The 22,930-nt window shown below is 39.8% G+C and overlaps 1 protein-coding gene across 1 annotated transcript in view; it reads right to left on the reverse strand.

The window, feature by feature from the left end:
* LOC122973700 (astrocytic phosphoprotein PEA-15) overlaps positions 1 to 22,107 on the reverse strand; it is a 49,512-nt gene extending 27,405 nt beyond the window's left edge. Inside the window, exon 1 of the mRNA XM_044341411.1 lies at positions 21,705 to 22,107. The gene's annotated coding sequence lies outside the window, so the exon portion shown is untranslated. The remainder of the gene's footprint in view (positions 1 to 21,704) is intronic.
* Between the last annotated feature and the right edge of the window lie 823 nt (positions 22,108 to 22,930).

The raw sequence follows: 22,930 nt of genomic DNA on the forward strand, positions 1-22,930 counted from the left end.
GTTATCGGATTTGAATAGGTGCAGTACTTTTATACTCTGTACTTCTGTGGTTGTAGAAAACTAGAACACACACATTCATATATTTTAGAGGGTGACACAAAAACATTGCGTAACTTGTTTTATTTTGCAGCACAGTATTTTTGTGTACAAAGATGCATCTCCATAACTTTAAAGGAATAGTTTGACAGTTTGGGAAATACACAAGAGTTAGATTAGATGATTGCTACCACACTCATATATCTGTCTATGAAGCCACAGTCAGCAGCTAGTTAGCTTAGCCTGGCATTAAGACTGGGTACAGGGGGAAACAGCTAGCCTGGCTCAGTAAGGCTCAATAAGATGAATACAGGATGCCGAGAGTTTACTGTGCTCACCTAAGAAATAGTCCACCACATAAACATCCTTAAAACTACAAATGTCACTTTTACTGGGCTGGATGATATGAACAAAATCCAATATCACAATATTTTTGGCCAAATACCTCGATATTGATATTGCAACAATATTGTAGGGATGACTAGTGGTGCTTTCACAAAACATTTACACAATGGGATTTTTGAAATGTAATCCTCAGTAATGTTGAAATGATGTCTGAGTGGTTAAAGGCAAATAACAGAACAGCTAGAATAGTCTGGTGAGTTCAGAAAATTACATCACTTTACTGTAATGCAGCCTTTAAAAGCCAGGAAAAGTCAACACTTATGCCATATCATGATATTATGATATCCAAAATCTAAGACGATATCCAGTCTCATATCACAATATTGATGTAATATTGATATACTTACCAGCCCTAATTAAACAAACAAGATATAATATGTTTATTAGTTAGCTTCAGCTTCCTGGCAGGCACTATTTTGTTATATTTAGATAGAGTTAGATTAGCTGTTTCCTTTTTTAATAAATGAAATAAGATCAGGAAAGAAGTGTTTTTTTATTCGTCTTCTTTCTTTGAGGTGAAAAACACATGCAGCACTTCATGTGACGTCAGCCCAAGTGAGTGCTGACAAAAAAAAAAAAACACCTCTCATTTTCTCTTCGCACATCCTCACAGTTTCCAACACCTTTTCTTCACTATCCAAGCCCCCTTTCATCTTATTGCTTTGCTTCCTCCATTCACCCCCCGTGTGACGTCTCCACCACCTCCACCCTTCCCCTCTTATTCACTCTATCGTCACATTTCTCTTTTTCCGCAGCTCACATAACCTCACACGTTCTATTTTCTCCCCGCTTCTACACCTGAGACTTCCAACATCTTACAGTCTGTCGTATGTGAACCCGATTTTCTGCCCTCTTGATCTTGTTATCTTTGCTTTAACCTCTTTTTGACTGGACCTTTACATTTTCAATTCAAGGCAACTTTGAGCCACTTTTTCCATGCGTGACTCATGTTAACTGTCATGAAAACTGCCATCAATCACTGGGATCTCCAACTGATTGGTATTGGGGATGAAACTAAGCTCATTAGGCAGATTGATTATCAGTTTGATATGACTATCCTCATTAAATGCACTTCCTTTATCTATGTAACATCCAGTGTATCCGCTCTCAGTTATAGCCATTAAGTCACATGGGCTGCTGACTCATTTTTGTGGCACAGCTGGCTTTATGGTACCTAATAAATAAAAATCATCTCAGTGATTTCCACACAGTGTGAAGTATACTATTTTAAATTTGGGGAAAAGAGAGAACTTGTATGATACTGGCACTCGATACCAGCAAATACCCTGACTTCAGGTATCAGAATGGGTATTGGTATATCATCGCTAACCCTAATCTGGATCTTTGACATCTATAACCTGAACAATCTGACTTTTCAATGGGCTTATGTGAGCTGATGTACTACCTGGGAGACTTCACCCAGGGAACTAAAATCCCTAAACCTCACTAATCACAAATAAAGCAGATTTTCTACTGTTAATCCCAAACATGCAATGCTAATTTAAAACTTCACAGTTACAGTTTCTCTTTTTTTCTTCTTAAAGTCATAGTTCAACACGTTGGGAATGATGCTTATTTGCTTTCTTGCTGAGAGTTAGATTAAAAGACCCTTAATGTCTGTCAGGTAAATATAAGGCTAAAGCTAGCAGCTAGCTAACTTAGCTTAGCATAAAAACCAGAGACGGGGGGAAAAACAGCGAGCTTGGCTCTGTGCAAATGTCAACACGTTATATCTTGTTTGTTTAATCTGTACAAAGTGTAAAAATGACATACAGTATGATTTTACAGGGGTTTTTATGTGTTTTTGACTATTTCTTAGCCGGGAGCCGTGACCTTTCCTTTAAATTCATCACTGTGTCAATTATGTGACAGTATAATGTCAACTGTCCTGTCAAGATAAATTTAGCTTTGAGGGCTGCGTGTCTTGAATCCTCGAGAAGCAGGAACATCCATCTACATCTACTGAGAAAATAACTGACATATTTAAGCAAAATATGGGTTAAAGACTGAATCCTGCATGACCTCACTTTATTATCGGTCTTCCTTTGACTTGACGAGGATCCGAGTAGGATTGAAACATTGTCTTCATTAAATTTTGTGGCTTGGAGTAAGTGTGCGGGCGTCACCTTCTTTCATTGATATCGCTTTCTAACAGCCTTGCACCTACGTGAGGTGCATATAACTACTCTCCTTCAACTTACTTTATTATTCCCACGTTGAAAGGTTTTTACAGCAGTAGGAAACATTTTAACTGAAGCAGATCATGGAGAGTAATGTACAGCCTGGGCCATGACGTGGCTTTTCTACCCTGAAAACAACACCAACACCTCCACCGCACGTACAGTATACTCCATCTCTCTTTCTCTTTTGGCAATATGCAAACAAAGGCAGCGAAACAAGCACAGGGGCCAAGTGACACACACACACACACACACACACGCACACACTGGGTCAAAATCTCTTACGCAGACATGCAAAGTAATGATAATAAAAGGCCCACTCTGACTTTGATGGTGCAGGGTGCATTTCCCACTCACTTTGCACACAGCACCTTTGCATAAATAACTTCAAGCGGCTGACTGAACAAAAAAAAGGAGAAGAAGAAAAAAAAAAAATCAGTTCCTGTTTGGCTCCTGCCTGGTCCCAGATGGAGAAATGGCTAGATGGAAAAATGCTGCTGGAGCATTTGGACAAAAGGGAAGAAAGAAATTTCTTGCTTACTTGTTTGCATGTCATGTCAACAACCTGTAGTTTTCTCTGCTTGCGGACACATAAAAATAGCACATCTTCCATGTAAGACACGAGAAGGACATTCTCCAGCTAACATCCCTCACTTCATCCGCTGCATATTGTGGCATTGTGTGGGTGTATTTGTATGTTTTCCAGTACCGCGTCTGTATTTGACCGACACCTGCACAAACCCAGATTCTCACCTTTTTCCAAGCTGTTATCAACGTGTGAACATTGTGCCTTCGACAACGTTTTTCTCACCGCTATTGTTGGCCTGTGGTATTTATGAGCGTGAAGCACATGCAGGAGTGTTAGCCCGTCACTCGAGGTTCGCTCGGCCTGCCTGTCACTGCCTTTACTGCAGCTGCTGCTTCAGGGTGGAGATGCAAAACAGCTGCACGAAGGGGATGAAGATATGGGCCCAAACACACGCACACGTTTACTATTCTTATGAGGAGTTTTCATTGACCCCAGCACCTTGAGATTAAAGTCATACTCAACCCAAAATCTGTATTTGGGCACCACCTGTAGCTGTGGTCAGGCTGAACTCAGTCGGGTATAGTGAAGTCCAATTGTGAAAAGCTTTTATTAACATTTATATAAACTTCTCAACCACTTTAGTGTCCATCAACACGTTTGAAGTGTTCAAAATAAATAAATATACTACTTCAACGTGGGACTATTCAGGCTGCAAATAATTTTTGCAAGTTATTTTCATTATTGTTTCTTCTGTTGACTATTTTCTCGATTAATTAATTAGTTGTTTGGTCTATAAAATGTCAGAAAATGGTGAAAAATGTTGAGTTGCATCCTCAAATGTCTTCTTTTGTCCCAACCAACAGTCCACAACTCAAAAATATTCATTTTATTATTGCAGAGGACTAAAGAATCCAGAAAATATTAACATTTGAGAAGTTGGAACAAGAGAATTTGCGCATTTTTTCAATTTTCTTCTTATATGGGAAGCTGGAACCAAAGATTGCTTGGCTTTTTTTACTTTGACTCAAACGATTATGTTTCTCAAAGTTGTTTCAAATTCACTTTCTGTCGATTGACAAATCAATAACTAACCAATCGTTACAGCTCTAGTCACCATTGACCACATTCCTCATTGACCTCTTCTGTCAATGAGGAAACTACAAACTTATTATTGCCACCTTCAGGTGGTATTTAAAACTCTAAATGTAAACTCTGGATGAAGCATAACTTTAAAACTCATCCTTATTCTCCGTTTAACATCAAACCCAAGTCCTTGAAAACAGAGAACTCACAAATGTTCTCACTTTGGAGGAATTCTGCAGTCTGTTCATGCATGTCCGGATATTTGATCCTTACAAACACAGAAATACAAGAGTATAAACACACACACACAAACACATACACACTGCTGACATAAGCAATCATTCCCACAAACAAAAAATAGGCACATAAACCACTGAGAAATTTGGGGAATTTGAGCAAAAATACATTTTTTTTAAATGAAGAAACATTGAACAAACTTACACACAACCATGTAAACACACACACACACACACACACACAGTTACACAGCAGGCCTTGGTCCGGATGCCGGCATTCTCCACAGTGATAATGGGGCTGTATCCCACTGTAATGCACAGTTTACTGAGGCTGGCTCCGCTCCAGATGGAGAGGCAGCGAGGAAAAGGAACAGGATGCCATAACCTCGCCTCACACAGTGGACAAGAGCCACAGCTGCAGACGCACACACACGGATAAGCAAGCCACAGCACCCACGCCTGCATCAACCCACATGAATGCTTGCATTTACAGAAAAACAGACACTCTCTCCATATCTACTGTACATGTTTTCATGAAACACGGCCATGCTCAACACGTACACGAACACTTAGAAGCTGCTACATTACATTCACCATTAAAAAAACATAACAAAAAGTGGCTTCAGCACACACTGACATCACACGTTGACACACACCCTTCTGTAAAAGTACACTTCATGAAGAGCTGTAATCATGCAGCTCCGGTGTCTGACAAGAGCAGAAAGTAAAGGTGGTTGCAGCAGCGGTGGAGGAGTGAGAGGAGTTTCTGAGCACAAGAGTCACGATCTGTGAGAGGATTTGTCGCTGAGAAGTAATAATGTTATTTTGCCCCATTAAGACAATCAGAGCCAAAAAGCCTCCTCTTTGCACTTCTGCACCAGAGCTGGTTTACTTCCTCAGCTAGTCTGAGGTCCGCACACAAGAAGATCTGCACGACACAGTGTTAGTTTTTCAATTTTTCCGATCTGTAATTAGTGACTTGTTTTAATTACAGTGTTGTTATTCGGTTTCGTTTTCAGCTGTTTCACTGATGTCAGTGCAATTTCTAAAAAAAGTGGCTTCTTCTCTATTGAGGAGTGAAAACATGCAACTGAGCTTTGGTTTACATGAAACTGGATATTAAGACAGGAACAACACATTTAAAAAGCATCATTTCTGGCAAGTTTTTCAGGTGGATAAAATACGTTTTTTACATGTAAAGAAACCTTCTTATGTAACTTAGTATCTCTGAGATACAGAAACTCACAACAGCCTCTAGGGCAAATTTTTTTGGACTCCAATTTACCCGCAATTACACATTACCTTGATGTTTTAAGAAACCAAACTTTGCTGTGTTAAGTTTGCTTTACATTTCTATGATAAAAGTGGCCTTTTTGAGATCAAACATAGTCTAGAGCACTGGTTTCCAAACCGAGGGTCCCAATCCCCAATAGGGATCGCCGAAGCTTCATGGAGGGTCGCGAGGCCCTCTTGATTTTAAGGGTTGTAAGTAAAAAAAAGTCATTATTTAAGTCATTTCTGTGAAGATAGAAAAATGAGACAAAAAAAGACATAAACTTAAAAAAATCTTGTGAGAATGAGGGTATGGTATAGCTAGCTAAATAGCCAGCGCTGCATTACAAAAGTACTCAGTTAAAACAACCAAAGAGCTAATGGAACAATGGCCGAGCATCAAGGAGAAGAAAACACTTAATTTGTCAAAAAGAAGCCTATTAGGTATTTATGATAGATATAGAATTGGCTCTTATCTAGAATTAGATAAGACATTTGTAAAAATATGCAAAATTTGACTCTGATGCTTTGCAATATTCAAAGGAAATCATTTGTAATTCCTGCAGGTATTGAGTTCATGATTCAGTTTCATTGGACACTTATTAAGTGTTCTGGTCTGTTATTGTTATGCATTGAATATAATGTGAAATGTCCATTAAATATGCCCAAGAAGCACTGGTCTAGAGTTGTGATCTTGAACTGTCTTTAATCCATTTATCTAAAAAAATAATCAACTATTTAATTCTTCTTCCTAAATATTCAATTCCTTGGTAGAAATTTTCCCAAATACTGCTGAAAATATACAGTCGATCCACTATATGTGTGACCTCGACTTTACTCTTTTGTTCTTGTTTTTTTTTTTCTTTTCGTTTTATATTCATGTGATTTTTTTGTGGTTTGATTGTCTACTCATAAACACACACTCAAAGACAGACACAAAAACACACATCTGGGACCTTGGGTTACGTAATAACAATTCTATGCCTCTTTGTTCGTCTCATTTTCTGCAGGAAAGTCACAAGCTGAGGGATATCTTACATTTTCAGACAGTGTTACTCGCATTCTGCCTTTTATCTGCTGTAACAACCCTCTTATCTAAAAGGATATGACACTTCCGCACAGTCGACACACCTGCTAACATGACTGAGAAATATATTTGAATATAAACGTACAGCTTCAGCCAATATGAGCTTTTAAATATCAATATTAACACTTTGCTGCTCATATTGTCTATTTTTCATTCTAGCTTTTATCTCCTCTGGTCTGCAGGTCTGAAATAAGGAAAGTGATTCATTTGATGGACCATTTTATGGTCGTAAAGAGACAAGTTAAATACTTAATTGCTGGATGTTCTTGTTTCTCAAAAAAGAAGAGGACCGGTTAATAAAAACATCTCAATGAAAGGGGTCTTGCAATATCATATAAAATATGTTGAACTAAGAAATTTAAAATTACTCTTGATGTTGAATTGTCAGCATTTTAGAAAAGATACAACCCTGACTGTTAATCTACAACTGCCACTAGAAACACGAGAGCGATCGCCGATCTATATCTCAGAAACCAAGGGGAGGAGGGAGAGGAAAGGGGGGAGAGGAAGGACGTGAGAGAAAAGAGAGGAAGAGGTGGAAAAAAAAAGGAGAGGAAGGAGAGGAGGAAGGAGGGGCAGGTCGTAGTCTGAGTCATCGTCAGTTACAGCCATCATCTGAGCCGAGGGGGGAGAAGAGACAACGCACACATGGAGGAGAGGTGATCTTTAATAGCAGCTTCCCCTTCTCTTTCACTAATAGGGGACATGGAGTCAAATGGTCAGGGACTGTGGGGAATGGCTGTCTATATTGGAGCCACTGACCCCCTTCTAACACACACACACACACATATAAATGGGCCAAAGTCTCCAAACAGTCCATTAGAGATTAAACAAGTTGTTCAGTCTATGTTTCAGACTCCAGGCGTGACTCAAAATTTCAGATTACTCTGCCTGCTCGTCTGCTTCCTCCCCCTCTTCTATCACTCAGTACTTTCTATATTTCCATTAGTGTATTAAGCGCACTGGTTACCGGGGAGGAAGACGGGTGCAATTCAGACAAAATTAAACTCAGTCCATCACCTTGCATCATGGGGATGCCTGCTTTCATCGCCTCTTCACATTATGGCTCTATGGATTTCTATAATAACACGACAGTAGGACTCCGTGTGCCGCACTACTATTTCTCCTCCACATTATTGATATGGAGGAGAAATGAGTGTTACCGTTGGCAAAGTAGGACTATGGGGATATTTATGGCCATGTTTTATTTGCTATCTGTTAAATGACATGAATGCAATGGCAAGAGTTGCTCCTCAATTTGCTGAATGAGACTAAGGGTGTTTTCAAACCTACAGTTTGTTTGCTCTGGTCTGAATCAGAAGATGAGTTGGTAAACTTGGTGTGTTTTCCCCTTGGTTTGTTTTTTTTTCCACACAGAGAAAAATTCAAGCGAACCAAAAGCCTCATGAGAATGTGGGGGCAAGAACATAAACACAGGAAGAAGGTCCTGAAGAGGGTCCTCTGGCCAAATACAACGTTCTTCTTTGCGCTACGCAATGGTCAGACCTCAGGTAATTCTCTGGCTATTTGATAGCCACTGTTGACTTCACTCACCCGCATCACGGATCACGTTCCCACCACAAAAGAACCACTCCAGAGTTTGTTTGGGTTGGAACCAAGACCACATCCTCTCAAGGGTCTCAGTACAGTTGTATTGGTCTGCACCCAAGTACGACTGCTGTGTTCAGACCTGCTCAAACGAATCGCAGTAAAGCTGAGTTTGTGGGTATTTTGGTCATAAACCAAACAAATTAAAATTAGGAGAAGATGATGATGCTATATGGAAGGGGTCAACAAATTTATTACAATTCATCCTGAGGGGGGGAAAGAATGTCTATCGCAAATTTCATGACAATCCATCCAGTAGATTTTAGAGACATTTCACTTAATATCACGGATATCAACCACATGTTGGGATTCTGAGAATGTCTGTCCCAAATTATGTACCAATCCATGAAGTAGATGTTGAAATATTTCATTAGATAAATGAAAACTTTGACCTTGTGCTGGTGGTGCTGGAAAAACTCAGGGGATCAGGATCATTAGGATTCATCATCTGGGCACCATGAATGTCTGTATCAAATTTCATGGCAATCCATACGATAGTTGGGATTAATTTCCTGAAAATAACTCATCATTATGTGATATGTGGTGGATAGTAATGTTACATAAAGAGCAGTTACGCAGCCATTTAAGTACCCACAATTACAGTGAAGAACGTCAAGGATATTGCTGCTTTCTCACCATATCATTACCAACACATGTGAACAGACTAGGAATCATTACGAGAAGTAGTAATAGTAATATATCATCATGAAAGATTGCTAATTAGCTCCTGGTTACCAAACGACCTGCCTTGGCAACCAATAAAGCTCACAGCTCTGTCTCTTTATGGTTATTATCAGTATGGTTGAAATGTAACTCTCATCACTAAAATTGCTTTGAATCTATTGGTGCCAATATAATATAACCAATAAACATCCATTTGCTCAATTACACATCTTGTTGTCCTCCTAATGTGTGAGGTCTTTTAAGGGAACATGACGAGGTTATTTATTGTTTCCGTCTCATTTTCTCATTCTGGTCAATGCTTTCTTTCACACTGAACCACATCGTGCTTTGCCTTTCCTGTTAGTGCTGAAGTGAAATTGACTTTCCTGCTCGATATCTCCCCATCTGTCCAAACTCCAATGTGAAACACCACCTAGAGACTATGTGCGATATGTGCAACAGTGCAGCGTTGCGATGACTAAGAGGATTTTGGCAATAATGGAGTGCACATATAGTACAGTGAGTCAGTCTACTCAAATATTGAATTGCATTAAATAGACAGAAAGAGGCTTTCACCATACCTAATGCAACCTTCAGTGCAATATTGGAGGTCAGCTGCAAGGAAACAGCTGCGAACAATAAACTGGAAAAGTTCATTCATACATCCGGCATTATATCATATATAATGCTGTCTTATCTAGCTAATAACAGGTAAGCAATTGGTCAGCTAACCAGCTATCATGGGCAATATAGTCACACTAGAACTGCAACTAACAGTTATTTTCATTATCAGTTAATCAGCTGTTTTCTTGATTAATTGATGCTAATTTTGTCAGTAAAATGTAGAAAAATTGTAATAAATGCTGGTTATAATTACAGACAGTCCAAGGTGACATCTTAAAATGTCTTGTTTGGTCTGATCAACAGTCAACAATCCAAGGAAATTCAGCTGACGATCACGTACAATACGGAAAAGCTTCAAATCATCATATCTGAGAAGCTGCAATCAGCTGATGTTTGCTTAATAAATGACTAAAACGACAATTTGTTTATTGATTATTTTTCTCTCGATTGACTAATCGATTCATCAACTAATCCTTGCTCTAAATCCCACACAAATGTCATCTTGGCATATGCTAATGCATAAAAAACTTGTGACATGTAGATGGTGTAAGTTAACTTTTTATTTGTTATTTGTTTGTTTCTTGGGTAAATTAAAACCACTGTGTGTTGAATTTGAAAATCCCAGACTTGAGCACCCCCTAGTGGTAGAATCAAATAAGACAACAACAAATTCTACACATAGCAGCTTTAACATCATCTATTGGGGTTGAAGGAGTAACAAGGAAAGTGCCAGAGTCACCTTAATTTTAAAATATACACAACTTTTTTAACTTTATATAATCAGATCATTTAATTTACTTACAACTTTAATAAACAATCCTTTACTGGTGTCTTTTTCTTGTGGTGTTAAAACTATTATAGCCAATATCTGCATACAGAGCCAGACAAGTGCATAGTTTCTACATTTCTAAATTTATGAGTATTGCCTTAAAACTTTAGATGAATGATTAAAAACAGTACATACAATTTGACTTTAACCTCTGCAAAAATCCTAACATATTCAACCTGGATCACTGATTTGTTTCAGCTCTGATAAACCTGGAAACATACAACATAACTGTTACATAACTCACTAACATTATTGCCAAAAGACTGTAATACAAATTAGGTTGCATATATAATGAAGCTACGGGGGTTGTTTAATGGAAGTTGATATATATGAGTGTTCATTATTGCAAATATACACAAAGAGAAACACTCTGTTTTAATGAAAAGGCCTAAACAGGTCTTTAATGATTTCAGCCTTTAAAGCCCATTTCACTCACAAAGCAGAGACGTCATTTAAAAAGGAGGAGGCTGTTTTTAAGTATCGACTCATCAATGAGAAGATCTTCCTAAAATGTGTAACACTAAGCGTTGCAAGAGAAAGAAACAGATTCAGGACCAGAGTGGAATAAAAAACACGACAAGGGCAGATGTTGCTTGTGGGCTGCTTGTTGCCGACCTCAGGTTTAGTTTCTTCAAAAACTCTGTGAAAAGGTATTACATAAAAGCTTCTAGTCGTGCCTTTGTGTAACGGTACAATGCATTAATGCAAGCTGCAATACCTCCAGCGATAGGTGGGTACACAGGTCCCCAGAGGGTTACATAAACAACATACGCATAACAAGTTTGACACCTGCATCGCATTTTATTAGTTTGAGTCGACGCGCAAGAGAGGGTACATGTGTGTGTTTGTGTGCGCGCATGTACTTTGTGAATTTTTCATCTCTGTGGCAAAGAGGTTAACCTGATTCCTGAGGCTTTTTCAACCACACATACAGTACATGAACATACACACACACACACACAATCCGGAGCACACACATAAAGCAGAGGAGGTGATGGAGGTAATAACATTAAGGCAGGCGAAAGCACGTTTTGGGATTTAACTGATGAGTTCAGGAAGCGAACCTCCTTTCCAAGACACTTCCGGATGACATGGATGGATGCTCATAGTTGAGACAGATGAAAAAAAAGCAAAAAGCAGGAAAAGCACAGACGAAAGACTTTAGCTTTAAAAGCAAACCAAAAAGTCACCAAAAATCTCTTTTGAAACATGTTCAAACAGTCATTTATGAAGCACATGAGAATATTTGGTCTTCATGTTCATATCTAATTCAGACGGCATAAAAAAAACCCCCAAAAAAAACGCGGCTCTGAATCACATCAGCAACACAAAGTGTCTCATCAGGACACTCGTGGCTCATCAGAGCAACTGTTAGAGACCCGTACTTTCCACCCACGCCACAAGCTTCTTCATCACACACACACACACACACACACACACAAAGATCATCATCCAAAGAGCAGATGAAGAAGCGCAAACACACCAGACCCCCCGACGGGCACTGCCAGCTTCTCCCGGGGCGCCACAGGCTGAGTCCTCGTCTGTCGCATGACAAAATAAAAAACTGGCCAAAAAGTTAACTGTGTGTCACACATACATAAAAACACACACACACACACACACACACACACACACACACCATGTTTATTATCTAGTTAATTGTTCTTTTAATGATTTTTAATGTATATGTCAGGTTAAGGTATTGTTTTTTAGGTATTTCTAATAATGAATCGACATTTTGCAAAGCTAGCAAGGACTGAAATCTTATCTCTAAAGAAATAGTTTGACATCTTAGGTAATGCCCTTATTAACTTTGACACTTTTACATGTCTGTGCACTAATGACTTGAGCAATTAAAGGCTAGAAACAGGTGGAAACAGCTAGCTGCGCTCTGTCCAAAGGTAAAAGTGTCTGCCTACCAACACCTCTAAAGTTCACTAATTAGCAAGTTTTATCTTGATTGTTTAATGTTTTAATCTTTACAAAAACCGAATTGTAAAAAAATGATCCAGACCCAGGCTGGCTGTTCCCACTGTTTCCAGTCTTTATGCTAAGCTACGCTAACATCTCCTGGCTGTAGCTTGATATTGTACAGACAGACACAAGAGTGGCATCAATCATATCATCTAACATTTGGCAAGAAAGTTAATGAGCCCATTTTCCAAATCTGTCAAACTATTCCTTTAAGTGCTTGTAGGAAAATGCAAAATCTGTGACATCTGTGTTGGTTTGCCAAACACCAAATTTCTCAAAAAAAAATTGGATTCACAGCAAATTCTTATGATGTTGCTTTTATGAAGTTTTCATGTTTTTTCTCTTACTTTTTTGATGTGATACTTGTGAATGCCAGTCTGCTGCACAACTGCACAATGGAACTACTTTCTACAGAAAAAATAGTCTTGAAAGTAAGGTCATTTCTTTCACCTTCATTGTACTGATACCACTAGAAGTAAATTACAAAATACCTACTTTTTAAAATCATTTTTGTGAACAAACTCTTTGAATCTCAGAAATTAGATTTTTTTTCCACAAGCACTTGAGTACAATAAGGATGCTACTTGTTTATTGTGATGGATTATTTGTATCTCAGGCGAGTTTCAAATGTCCGCAGATTCATTTACTTTTCACGGTTAAATTATTGGAAACCAATGGCTGCCTGGAAGATGCTGTAAATGGAAATCGACCTACAGTAAATGGTACAAATAATTGTGACTTGTGGATCTGAGTGCGTAGAGTATGAGGACCTTTGTAGATGTCGATGACAATACAATGTGAAATCCATCAGCCTGGGAGCACTGAGAGGGACTCGAGAGGTGTTGCTGAAAAGATGACGACAGTACATGGAGTCTTATGATGTTTTCTACTCCGCTCCAACTCTGATCAAACTGTGTGATGGCGCTGTGGAGGCGGCAGAGAGTTTGATGAGATCAAACACACATTTACACTAATGTACACGCTGGAAGACGAGGGTGAAAAACAGGAAGGGACCTTTTCACGGTCAATTTGATGATTAGAACTGATGTGAGAGGGAGAGACAGGCACACAGAATCAGAGTCAACGCTTTGAGGTGACCTTTGACAGAATATCCCATAACACCTGAAAGACACACACACACACACAAATACACACACACAAACACAATGCAGCCCTGTATTCACCTCCCTTCCCTCCTGCTCCAATCGAATCAAGTCTTATCAAATCCAATCAGACCCACTGAGGCGTTTCATTTGGAGTCGAGCGGCAGAGTAGATTATGCACATGGACGAAGGGGTATGGCCTGAATCAAAGTGTGTACACGTGTGTGTGCGTGTGCGCATGCAAAACAGAGAGAAAGTGAGCGTTAGTACGTGTGCACATCCACGTGTTCGTGCATGTGTTCGTCCATCTGCACTGTTGCTGTTTGTGTGCCTCTGCTCGTCTGTGTAGGCTTAGGTGTACTGTATGTGTGTGTGTCATTACATCCACTATTCTAGCCACTCTGAAACGCTGCCAGTCGGACAGATTGGGCTTATGAAACGCTTCCACAGCTGTGTTAAAACAGGCAACACCCCTCTGTTTTCTCCCTCTATCCATCAAATCGACAAAATCACTCCAGTTTTTAACATAACTGCACTCAAGTCCCACCTTTTTACATCCTCGCCACCCCGATGAAACATCGTGACCCCACCCTAAAAGAGCAGCATGTTGTATTTGCATAGATGCAGTTACAAGCCAGAGCAGTGTTGATGATACAGATAAGCAGCATCAAAAGTGGAAGCAGGCGTTGAAAAAAGTAGCTTTTTTGCTGGTGTAGGCGTCACTTGTAGCACAGCAACCGCCCGACCACGCAACAAAGCAGTTGCTGGAGGGATAAAAATCTGTGTTGTATTTTTTTGTGTTTATGTGTCCATGTGGCTGCAGCCTGAGGGGGAAGGGTTTAACCTTTGTGGCATTGAGACTTATATATACACACTATATGACTAAATTGCTGCTATTGCGTCTGTCTAGCTGCTTATTTCCTCTTAGGTATAGCTCATCATACTAATTTCCAAGCAAAAAGCAACATAATCAGCTTGCCAAATACTTCAACCTGGAAATTAAACAGTACATATTCATATACTGTAGGGTGGTGGGTGGATCTGGATAACAAAACCCAGCTAATAGGATAATCAGAAATGTGTCTAGAAAACAAGATATCTGGGCAAGGGAATAAAAAAAACAGATCATAAACAGTGATGTAACTGGAAATGCGGACTTCCTCTTTAAGGCATCACTTCCTGTTTGCCAATGAGCAGGAGGTCTAGTGCATTGGCTGCGTATAACACAACACGCAGACATTTTTAAATCAGTGGGGGCGGCAAACTTGGCGCTGGGTGCTGGTTTCACTCTTGGCCCAGTCCTATTCGCAGTATCACTTCCTGTGACCTCAATGACTGAGACATCAGACTAAGGTTTGCTATGCAGTTAAAACCTGATATGGTGAGTATAAAGGAGAGGAGACAGGAACAAAAGAGTGTTTAAGCATCCTATTACACTATATGGCCAAATGTATTTGGACAACAGGACACTTCATCCCAAAACCATGGGCATTAATGTGCTGTTTTACCATTGTCTGGGTGAATACTCAATTCTGACTGGCTGCAGGGTGTCGATTAACTCCTGATAATGGACACCTACTAAGTAGTGAAACTCTCAGTTCACTGTTCTAAATGAATGTGCTGGCTAAAATGAGTAACCATAGCAACAGGGATGCAGTCAAAGCCACAGTTTACAATTTTTTGCAACATGTTAACAAGCTAGCTAACATCTAATTACAAGAATGGGTGACTTCAACATTTCTTTTAACCTATTTGGAGAATAAGACAACTCTGATGACCGGGATGCAGCTGAAGAAAGAGAAATTGAAAAGAAAACGGGGAAAAACAGCACAAGGAGTTAACACTGAGAGAATTAAATCAAATAGAAGATGAAAAAGATGAGATCAACACATACACACAAAACAACAAAATGGGCAGTTAATACACTGAGAGACTTCCTTGCACTAAAACAAATGGCCTCAAACTTTGAAAACTACACCGCCTCCCTGTCGTCCATTAATTCCTGATAATGGACAACTCGTCGGGCATTATCCCTAACCTATATTAGCCTCCACTCTTCTGGGAAGGCTTTCCACAAGATTTTGGAAATTGGCTGCAGGGATTTTCTCCCATTCGTTCATTAAACCATTAGTGACTGATGGCATTCAATGGGGTTGAGGTCAGGTCTCTGCAAAGGCCAGTCAAGGTCTTCCACACCACACTGTGCTAGCATTGTGGCAAGGGATGGCAATGTCGGTCAGATTGCCATGAAATTTGGAACAGATGCTAACATGCTAAATTAAGATGATGAACATGCACCCATAAACACCAGCATGTTAAGATAGTCACTGTACACATGTTGACATACTGACGTTAGCATTTAGCTCACCTCACAGAGCTGCTAGCATGGCTGTAGACCCTTAACCTTATGAAGATTTGTCTATTTTCCAAATTATTTAGAGCTGCAATGGTTAGTTGATTAATAAATTAGTTGCCAACTACTGACTTAATCTATTTTGATTAATGATTAATTGTTTGGAGTAATTTTTAAGGAAAAAAAATGTCCGATCATCTGATTCCAGCTTCTCAAATGTGAATATTTTCTGGTTTCTGGTTTATGTTTGGGTATTGTGGACAAAACAAGACATTTCAGGACATCACTTTGGTTTAAGCCCTCAAAATAATTTGTTTCTATTTCTTCCTTTGGTTTCCCATTAGCTATTATCACCATGGTGGCTTCTACTCTTGCTGGGATCCACAGAAATGACATTTAAGACAATTATCCACCACACTCCTTCACTAGAAAAACACAAGAGAAAAATGAGCCAATTTAAATCCAGTGAGGGTCAATTGGAATTAAAGCTTCTGAGACAATTAGTCAATAAAACTAAATGTCTTTAACCTTTTTATATGCAGGGTGGTTTACAGAATTTAATAGATCAGTTTAAAAGGGCTGTTTCAAAGCTTCGTGTACTTACTGCCTATTGCATCTGTTCTAACCTCAAGTTCTTTTGCTCGCTGCATGTTGAGAATGTGTTGATTTTTCACTGTAAGAAACATTTTCCTGTTGAGTTAGAAAGTGGCATCTGTGCCAGTGTTTTAAGCTGTAAATGGATACCTAGGACAGAGCTGAGAGAAGTGGGCGGCAGCGGAGGACGATGGAAGCGAGCAGCCGTAGCGCGGATTACAAGCAGTGATGTAACGCGGCGTAATGACACTGACCCTCTGTAACTCATAGCTTCCTGAGAGCCCGCTGCACGCATGGTGAAAGTAAACAAACGCTCAGCAGGGGGAAGAGATGGGAAACAAAAGGCAGGGTTAGTCTGACAGTGACATATCTCTTCCCTCTATGTACCAGGAGGCCTGTCTGAGGATCCACTGCTACAGGAAGTGTTCTTTACAGAGTGACAGCGAGGCTGCTCTGCTGAAAAACAAGGGTTGTTTTTGTGATATCCAAGTCCAGACCACTTACATTTGCGTTGGTTTTCAGCATGATGTGATCTTAATCACCCAGTGTGCTGTGTTGGCATGCACTGTTGGCAGATCTGTGCTTTATCATATATCAGATGTCGGCCTGTCTGTGTCGTCCACAACTGACAGGAAGGAGGTTAGTCTGTCTGTCTTAAGGCTTTTTCAGAGACTTTTATACACCAGCAACGATGCAATTTTAAAGCAAATGCTAAATCATAACACTTCTAAAAACAGATTTTTTAAAAAAAAACAGAATATTAGCAACTTGAGCAACTAATTGCTAGCACTAAAAACTGAATAAAGAGTTGCATATTTGGAAGCAAAAGTCAAACTATTCAATTCAAAGTGGAGTCTGGTAAAACAAAACAAAACATCTAAATCAAAAGCTCTTTTCATACTAAAGGTTTAAAAAGCTTTCAGTGCTTGGAAACTTTGTGCTAAAAGCATCAGGGCATTCAAAGTGTTTTGACACATACACTATTTTTTTTAACAAGCTAATGGAGGTTAACTTTTTAACTGTCGACTCTGTTTGTGATGAAAACTGACTATTAAAAGATAATGTCAGCGCTCCACTTAGTTGAAGCATACAGTAGGTGACACACACATCATAGCTGTATGAATTTTTTATTTTTTAACCAGTATTTTTGGAGAATACATAAAAATGCATCTCAGCTGTATGAAATAACCTGTATTTTGTGAGAAAGCTGAACAATGCCAGCCTTGTGAGTGGTGCAGGTCTTTTACTATACCTGCTCAACTCCAGGTTTCCTATGTTGACTCCCCGCCAGACCTAAGCATACATTTTTAATGTATTTTTAAGATGTTTTTCGAACTAAAATGTGTTATAGAAGTAGCATGGCTCCTTTAAAGCATGGTTCAGTGCGTAGCGAGTGTGCAGAGAGTGAGAGAGAGAACAAGCAGGTGTATGATGGTGAAGCTGATGACCGGAGCAGAGAGGATGAGGTTAGCAGTGTAGCGTTGAACGTAGCAGTGCACTGTGTGTACAGTTGAGGCCATTTGTCAGTGAATAAATGCTACAACTCCTCAAGACCCAAGACAAGTTCCTGTCTTACTAGCCACCCAGCTGAAGTGAAGGAGGTTAGCCCCGAAGTTAGCAACAACTTCGGCCCAGACTCACTTAAAGTGGACCAGAAGTTGGGACTTGGAGTTTTGCTCAGCCCCCCATCCACCCAAGGAAAAAAGACACTTGGCCACCAGGCAGAAACCCTGCAACTGTTTGCACATGTAGGCCTAAAAAGTATAATGTTTCAATCATATTTTAGTTTTGCTTCTATCTGATGTGGAAAAATGTAATTAAATTTAGTTAAATTTGTGACTCGTTCCTAAGCTCCCAAGCTTGAAATAAAAAACAATCATAATTTTTTTGGGGTGAGCCATATCACTTAGCCTTACTTTTGCACCCTGGCCAATGTATGATGTAATGTACAAAATGAAAAGCAAAGGGGAGGAGAGAGGAAACAGATCATATGTTGATGAGTCTACTTTCGTCCGGACAAAAGTAGACTCATTCATCACAGATTTTGCTCTGAAGTATTAATTCCTCATTTCCTGTGGTTGCAGAAATGACAAAACTCAACACCAGAATCATTTTTGGTAAACTGCAGGTTTCACTTTGCAGTGAAGAGATGCTCTTCCTCTTGTACTAAAAATAACGTTTCGGTTGTTAGGCGGGGTGCAGCAGCTGCAATTAGTTTCTTACGGTTATTTTTAAGTGATGAAGTCTATTCAAAAATGCGTGACAACAAACAGCTTGCTGACGAGGGAGCCGTGAACGTTGGTTCAGAAGTCTCCATGCAGAAAAAAAACTGACATGTTTTTTTTTTTTGTTTTGATTGTTTCAATTTCCAACAGTTTAACACTGATCTTCCCGAAAACTGTGTTTGACTCAGTGCCTGCAAACAGTCAACCACAAACATTCCCCTGGTGGCGGCGGCGGCGGCGGTGGTGGGGGAACAACTGACACCACCGACACGCAGAGAGGAAGTGAACCCGAGAGAGGAAGCACAATTCTGCTGCGCTGCCCAGTTTTTTTCCTTCTCTCTCTCTCTCTCTCTCTGTCCGAGAAGATGGATCGATATGTATCACAGAGGAGAGGAGACTGGCTCCCAAAAAGCTGAGTCAAGGCACACAAACACACACACACACACTTGTTTGTACTTCTAAACTTGTGAGGACAATACATAACTCTTACCTTAACCTTAACCTAGAACCAACTCTAAACTCATCTCTTCTGCATGGATTACAGGGATGGTCGTGCATCATGGACACTTTCTGAAACTTGACGATGCCTGCAGTAATGGTTTTCAGTAAAATAAAGCTGACTGGGAATGTTTAACAGCTTGTAAAGTCTGCACTCTGTATATGGGTAATATGACTGGAATGCAGCCTCACAGGAAATGGGCTGACAGCTGTCATGCTGTGCAAGTGTCCCACACTCTGAAGTATTTGTGTACAGTACAGATATATATGTGTGTCACAGGGGATCAGGCTGCAAAAGAAAGACTTAAAGGATGAGTTCACAAATTTTCAAGTATGTCCTAAAACAATAGTCAGGTACCCAAATGAACATGCTTCATTAAGAGATCCATTCATAATGCAAAATCCACAGCCCTCTTTCTGTGTAAAAATGTATTTAAAAGTTTATGTGAAGCTAATATGAAGCTTCAGCAATCTGAATTGGTCAAATCAAGTGGATATCTTTCAATTCCCTCATTTCTGTCCTTCTACCATAGCTCTGTGGGAAAAAAAAAACTGTCAGGGGAAACAGAAAGAGGGAACTTTTAAAAAAAACGCTTGTGCACAAATCGAGGACTGTGGATTTTGTCCCTCTTCACTTACATTGTAAGCACTTTTGAAGGGGATCTTTTAACGGTCGGTATGAGCAAGAGGAATGATTACAGCAAGCAAAACCAATTTAAATGTTCATTTAGGCTCCAGACCGACATGGAAAACTGTTTATGTACAGGAAAACCAACCGAAAAGTAAAAGCTAAGTGCCAAAACGTTCTCTCATTGTGAAGCCTCCCAATTGTGAAGATCTGCTGCTTTTCAGACAAAACAAGCAATTTCATGACATCACTTTTGGCTCTGGGAAATTGTGACGGGCCCCTTTTTCACTATTTTCCAACATTTTATAGGCCAAATGAGAAAATAAGTAAATTAGCTGATAATGAAAATAACTGTTAGTTGCACTACTATTAAAAATTAGATGAAAACAGAAACTAAATAGAGCTCTGTATCACAAAATATTCTATTTAATATTAAAAAAATATCTATTTAGTGTATGAATGTGGGTTCCTATGAAGAGTTTGTACTCATATCAGGTTGAGATGTTATTAAACTTCACCATTAACACGTCTAAACTTCTGTCTTAACAAAACAAGCATATTTTGTTTCTTTTATACCTTGTCCTACAAAATATTCAACAAGAAGAGAACAAGGATACTTTCATTACACTATTAGAGGATTAAAAAAAAAAACAACACAGGGGTATTAGATGATATACAGGACGTCAGCTAACGGTGAGGAAAAGAAGTAGTCATCCCAACCCCTCCCAACACACACACATAAACACACTGAGAGTTGGCCGGCCAGACACTTCCATTCATAAAAGATCCACCCCTTCCCCATCCGCTCACACACACAGACACACACACAGACACACACACACACACACAGTCATCCGGGACGGTCACAGGTGGTCGCCGGTGGTTTGTTATCGCCTCTTTCCTCAGACAGTGAATTGAATTTTGTGTTGGTTTCGAGGCAGAACATTCTAGATAATGTCATCTGGGTCGTGTGAGCAAAAAAAGCTGCAGTGATCCTTTAACAGATAAAAAAACATCACCCGCATCCCTTAAATCTTAACAATATATCAAGTATCTGAACTTAAATGACACAATATAAAAACATACTATGAGATCGTGTAAGAAGATAGGAGTATTATGGGAGTATTTGGCTGAGAGGTAATGAAAAGGACACTGGATACGTGAAAGTCCACAGCGACACTAAATCCAATCCAATTAGTTTAATCAGTGGTGTGTTAAATGCCCTCTTGAGAGTGGGAAATTCACCAACTCGCGACTTAAGCAATCAAGTTCATGACTGAGTTGTGTCAAGTCAGCAAGGTATTGCACATTTCACCTGGATTAGGTGTTTTTTTTGACATTTTTAGTCAAATCTTTTGTTGTTCACAGGAAGAAAATGTCATTTCTTCCCAAATTTTTACTTTAATGAATTTCATCCTCACAAAAACAATATTTTTCGCCCTTTAAACCTCATGGCCCCATTTCTTCTTCACTCTCTGTGTGTGACTGACCGATTTGTTGCCAAAAAAAAGAGCCAAAAACTACATTTTACAGGCAGGCGGTGAAGTAGGCGGGTGTCTCACATAGTCATCATGTAACGGTATGCAAGGAAGAGAAATGACCCATAATATATCTATGAATGGAGGAAACTGACTGACTCACAGCACAGTCCAGTTAATGAATTACAACCGTTTGAGTCTTAAAGAAATAGCCTCCAAAAAATAAGAGGAAGCAGTTTGTATATGAAATGCAGAAAGGCTGTTTAAAGAGAAGAGTTATACAGAGATTTACTACTCACCCCGGACGCAGCAAAATGAGACAGCTACAGACGGAGAGAGAGAGATGCGGGGAAGATAATCTCCTCTGGATCTCACAGACGACACCTCTGTGGGATTTTTTTTTTCAATGTCGGCCCTTAGAGAGGACAGACGTGCTGCAGGGACAGGAAGAAAGAAAAAAAAAAGTCCACTCCGTCAGCCTCGGCTCACTTTTGTGGTTTCAATTGATGGATTGGAGTCTGTGTGTCATCAGCGTGGGAAACCGTGAAGGGGGACACGGGTGAGGTGGGGCTGTCAAGTCAGTGTTTGTCAGTAATAAAACAGAAAACGCCGGGTTTAGGATGGTCGTGATTCCTCCTCTCTGGGTCCTTCTGCGTTGCTGTCCGCTGCTCTGTAACCGGCTGCTGAAACGTGGAAACGCCTTTTCCTCTCTCTCTCTCTCTCTCTCTCTCTCTCTCTCTCTCTCTCTCTCTCTCTCTCTCTCTCGGTCACGGTTAAGCACACTGTCTGATTCGTCCATAGATCGTCTATTTGAAACGATGGCTCACTCTTTCAGCAAGACTATTCAAGAAATAAATGAATGAATGAATATTTGTAATCAGACGCGCCAGATGGTTTGTTACACAGAACCGAAAGTACTTGAGATATGATTGGATGAACCACTTGTCTGTCACCGTCTTATCTTGAGGAAGCTGGATTCTCTACATCATAAGACACTGATTGTTTCAAATCACTCCTGGTTCAGACCAAGTCCCCAGAAACTACGCCAGGCTTTGAAACAAATTTGACAAAGCGACCAAACCGTGTAATTACAACGTCACGTGATCCTATTGGGCCCAAAAAGACGTTTTCCCATAGACTTACATTGTGAAAGAGACATCTGTAAATCAGCGGATACATTTTTTTAGCGTCACAACCTTCGCGAAATGATTCGTTTCACTATCAGAATTTGATCCATTTGGCCTGATCACATTTCAAAAGTTTAGAAGAGCCGCATAATTGAATTATTTATTACCCCCATTCAAGTTAGCCGGAGAGCTAAACTGGAAGTTAGCTGCCTCAGCCGGTGGAAGGCTCTAGTGAGCATGCTCCATGGGCGTATTGGGCCCATAGAGGGTATGTTTTCATCCAGGTAATGTCTTTACAGCAGGACGTGGCTTTTTTTGGCTTCACGCGCCACTGAGCAACTTTCGTAGGAATGAATGGGACCCCGTCTCCGACACTGTATCCAGTTCTCTTTATACGT

Source organism: Thunnus albacares, chromosome 22, assembly GCF_914725855.1.
Source record: "Thunnus albacares chromosome 22, fThuAlb1.1, whole genome shotgun sequence".
Classification (NCBI taxonomy): Eukaryota; Metazoa; Chordata; class Actinopteri; order Scombriformes; family Scombridae; genus Thunnus; species Thunnus albacares.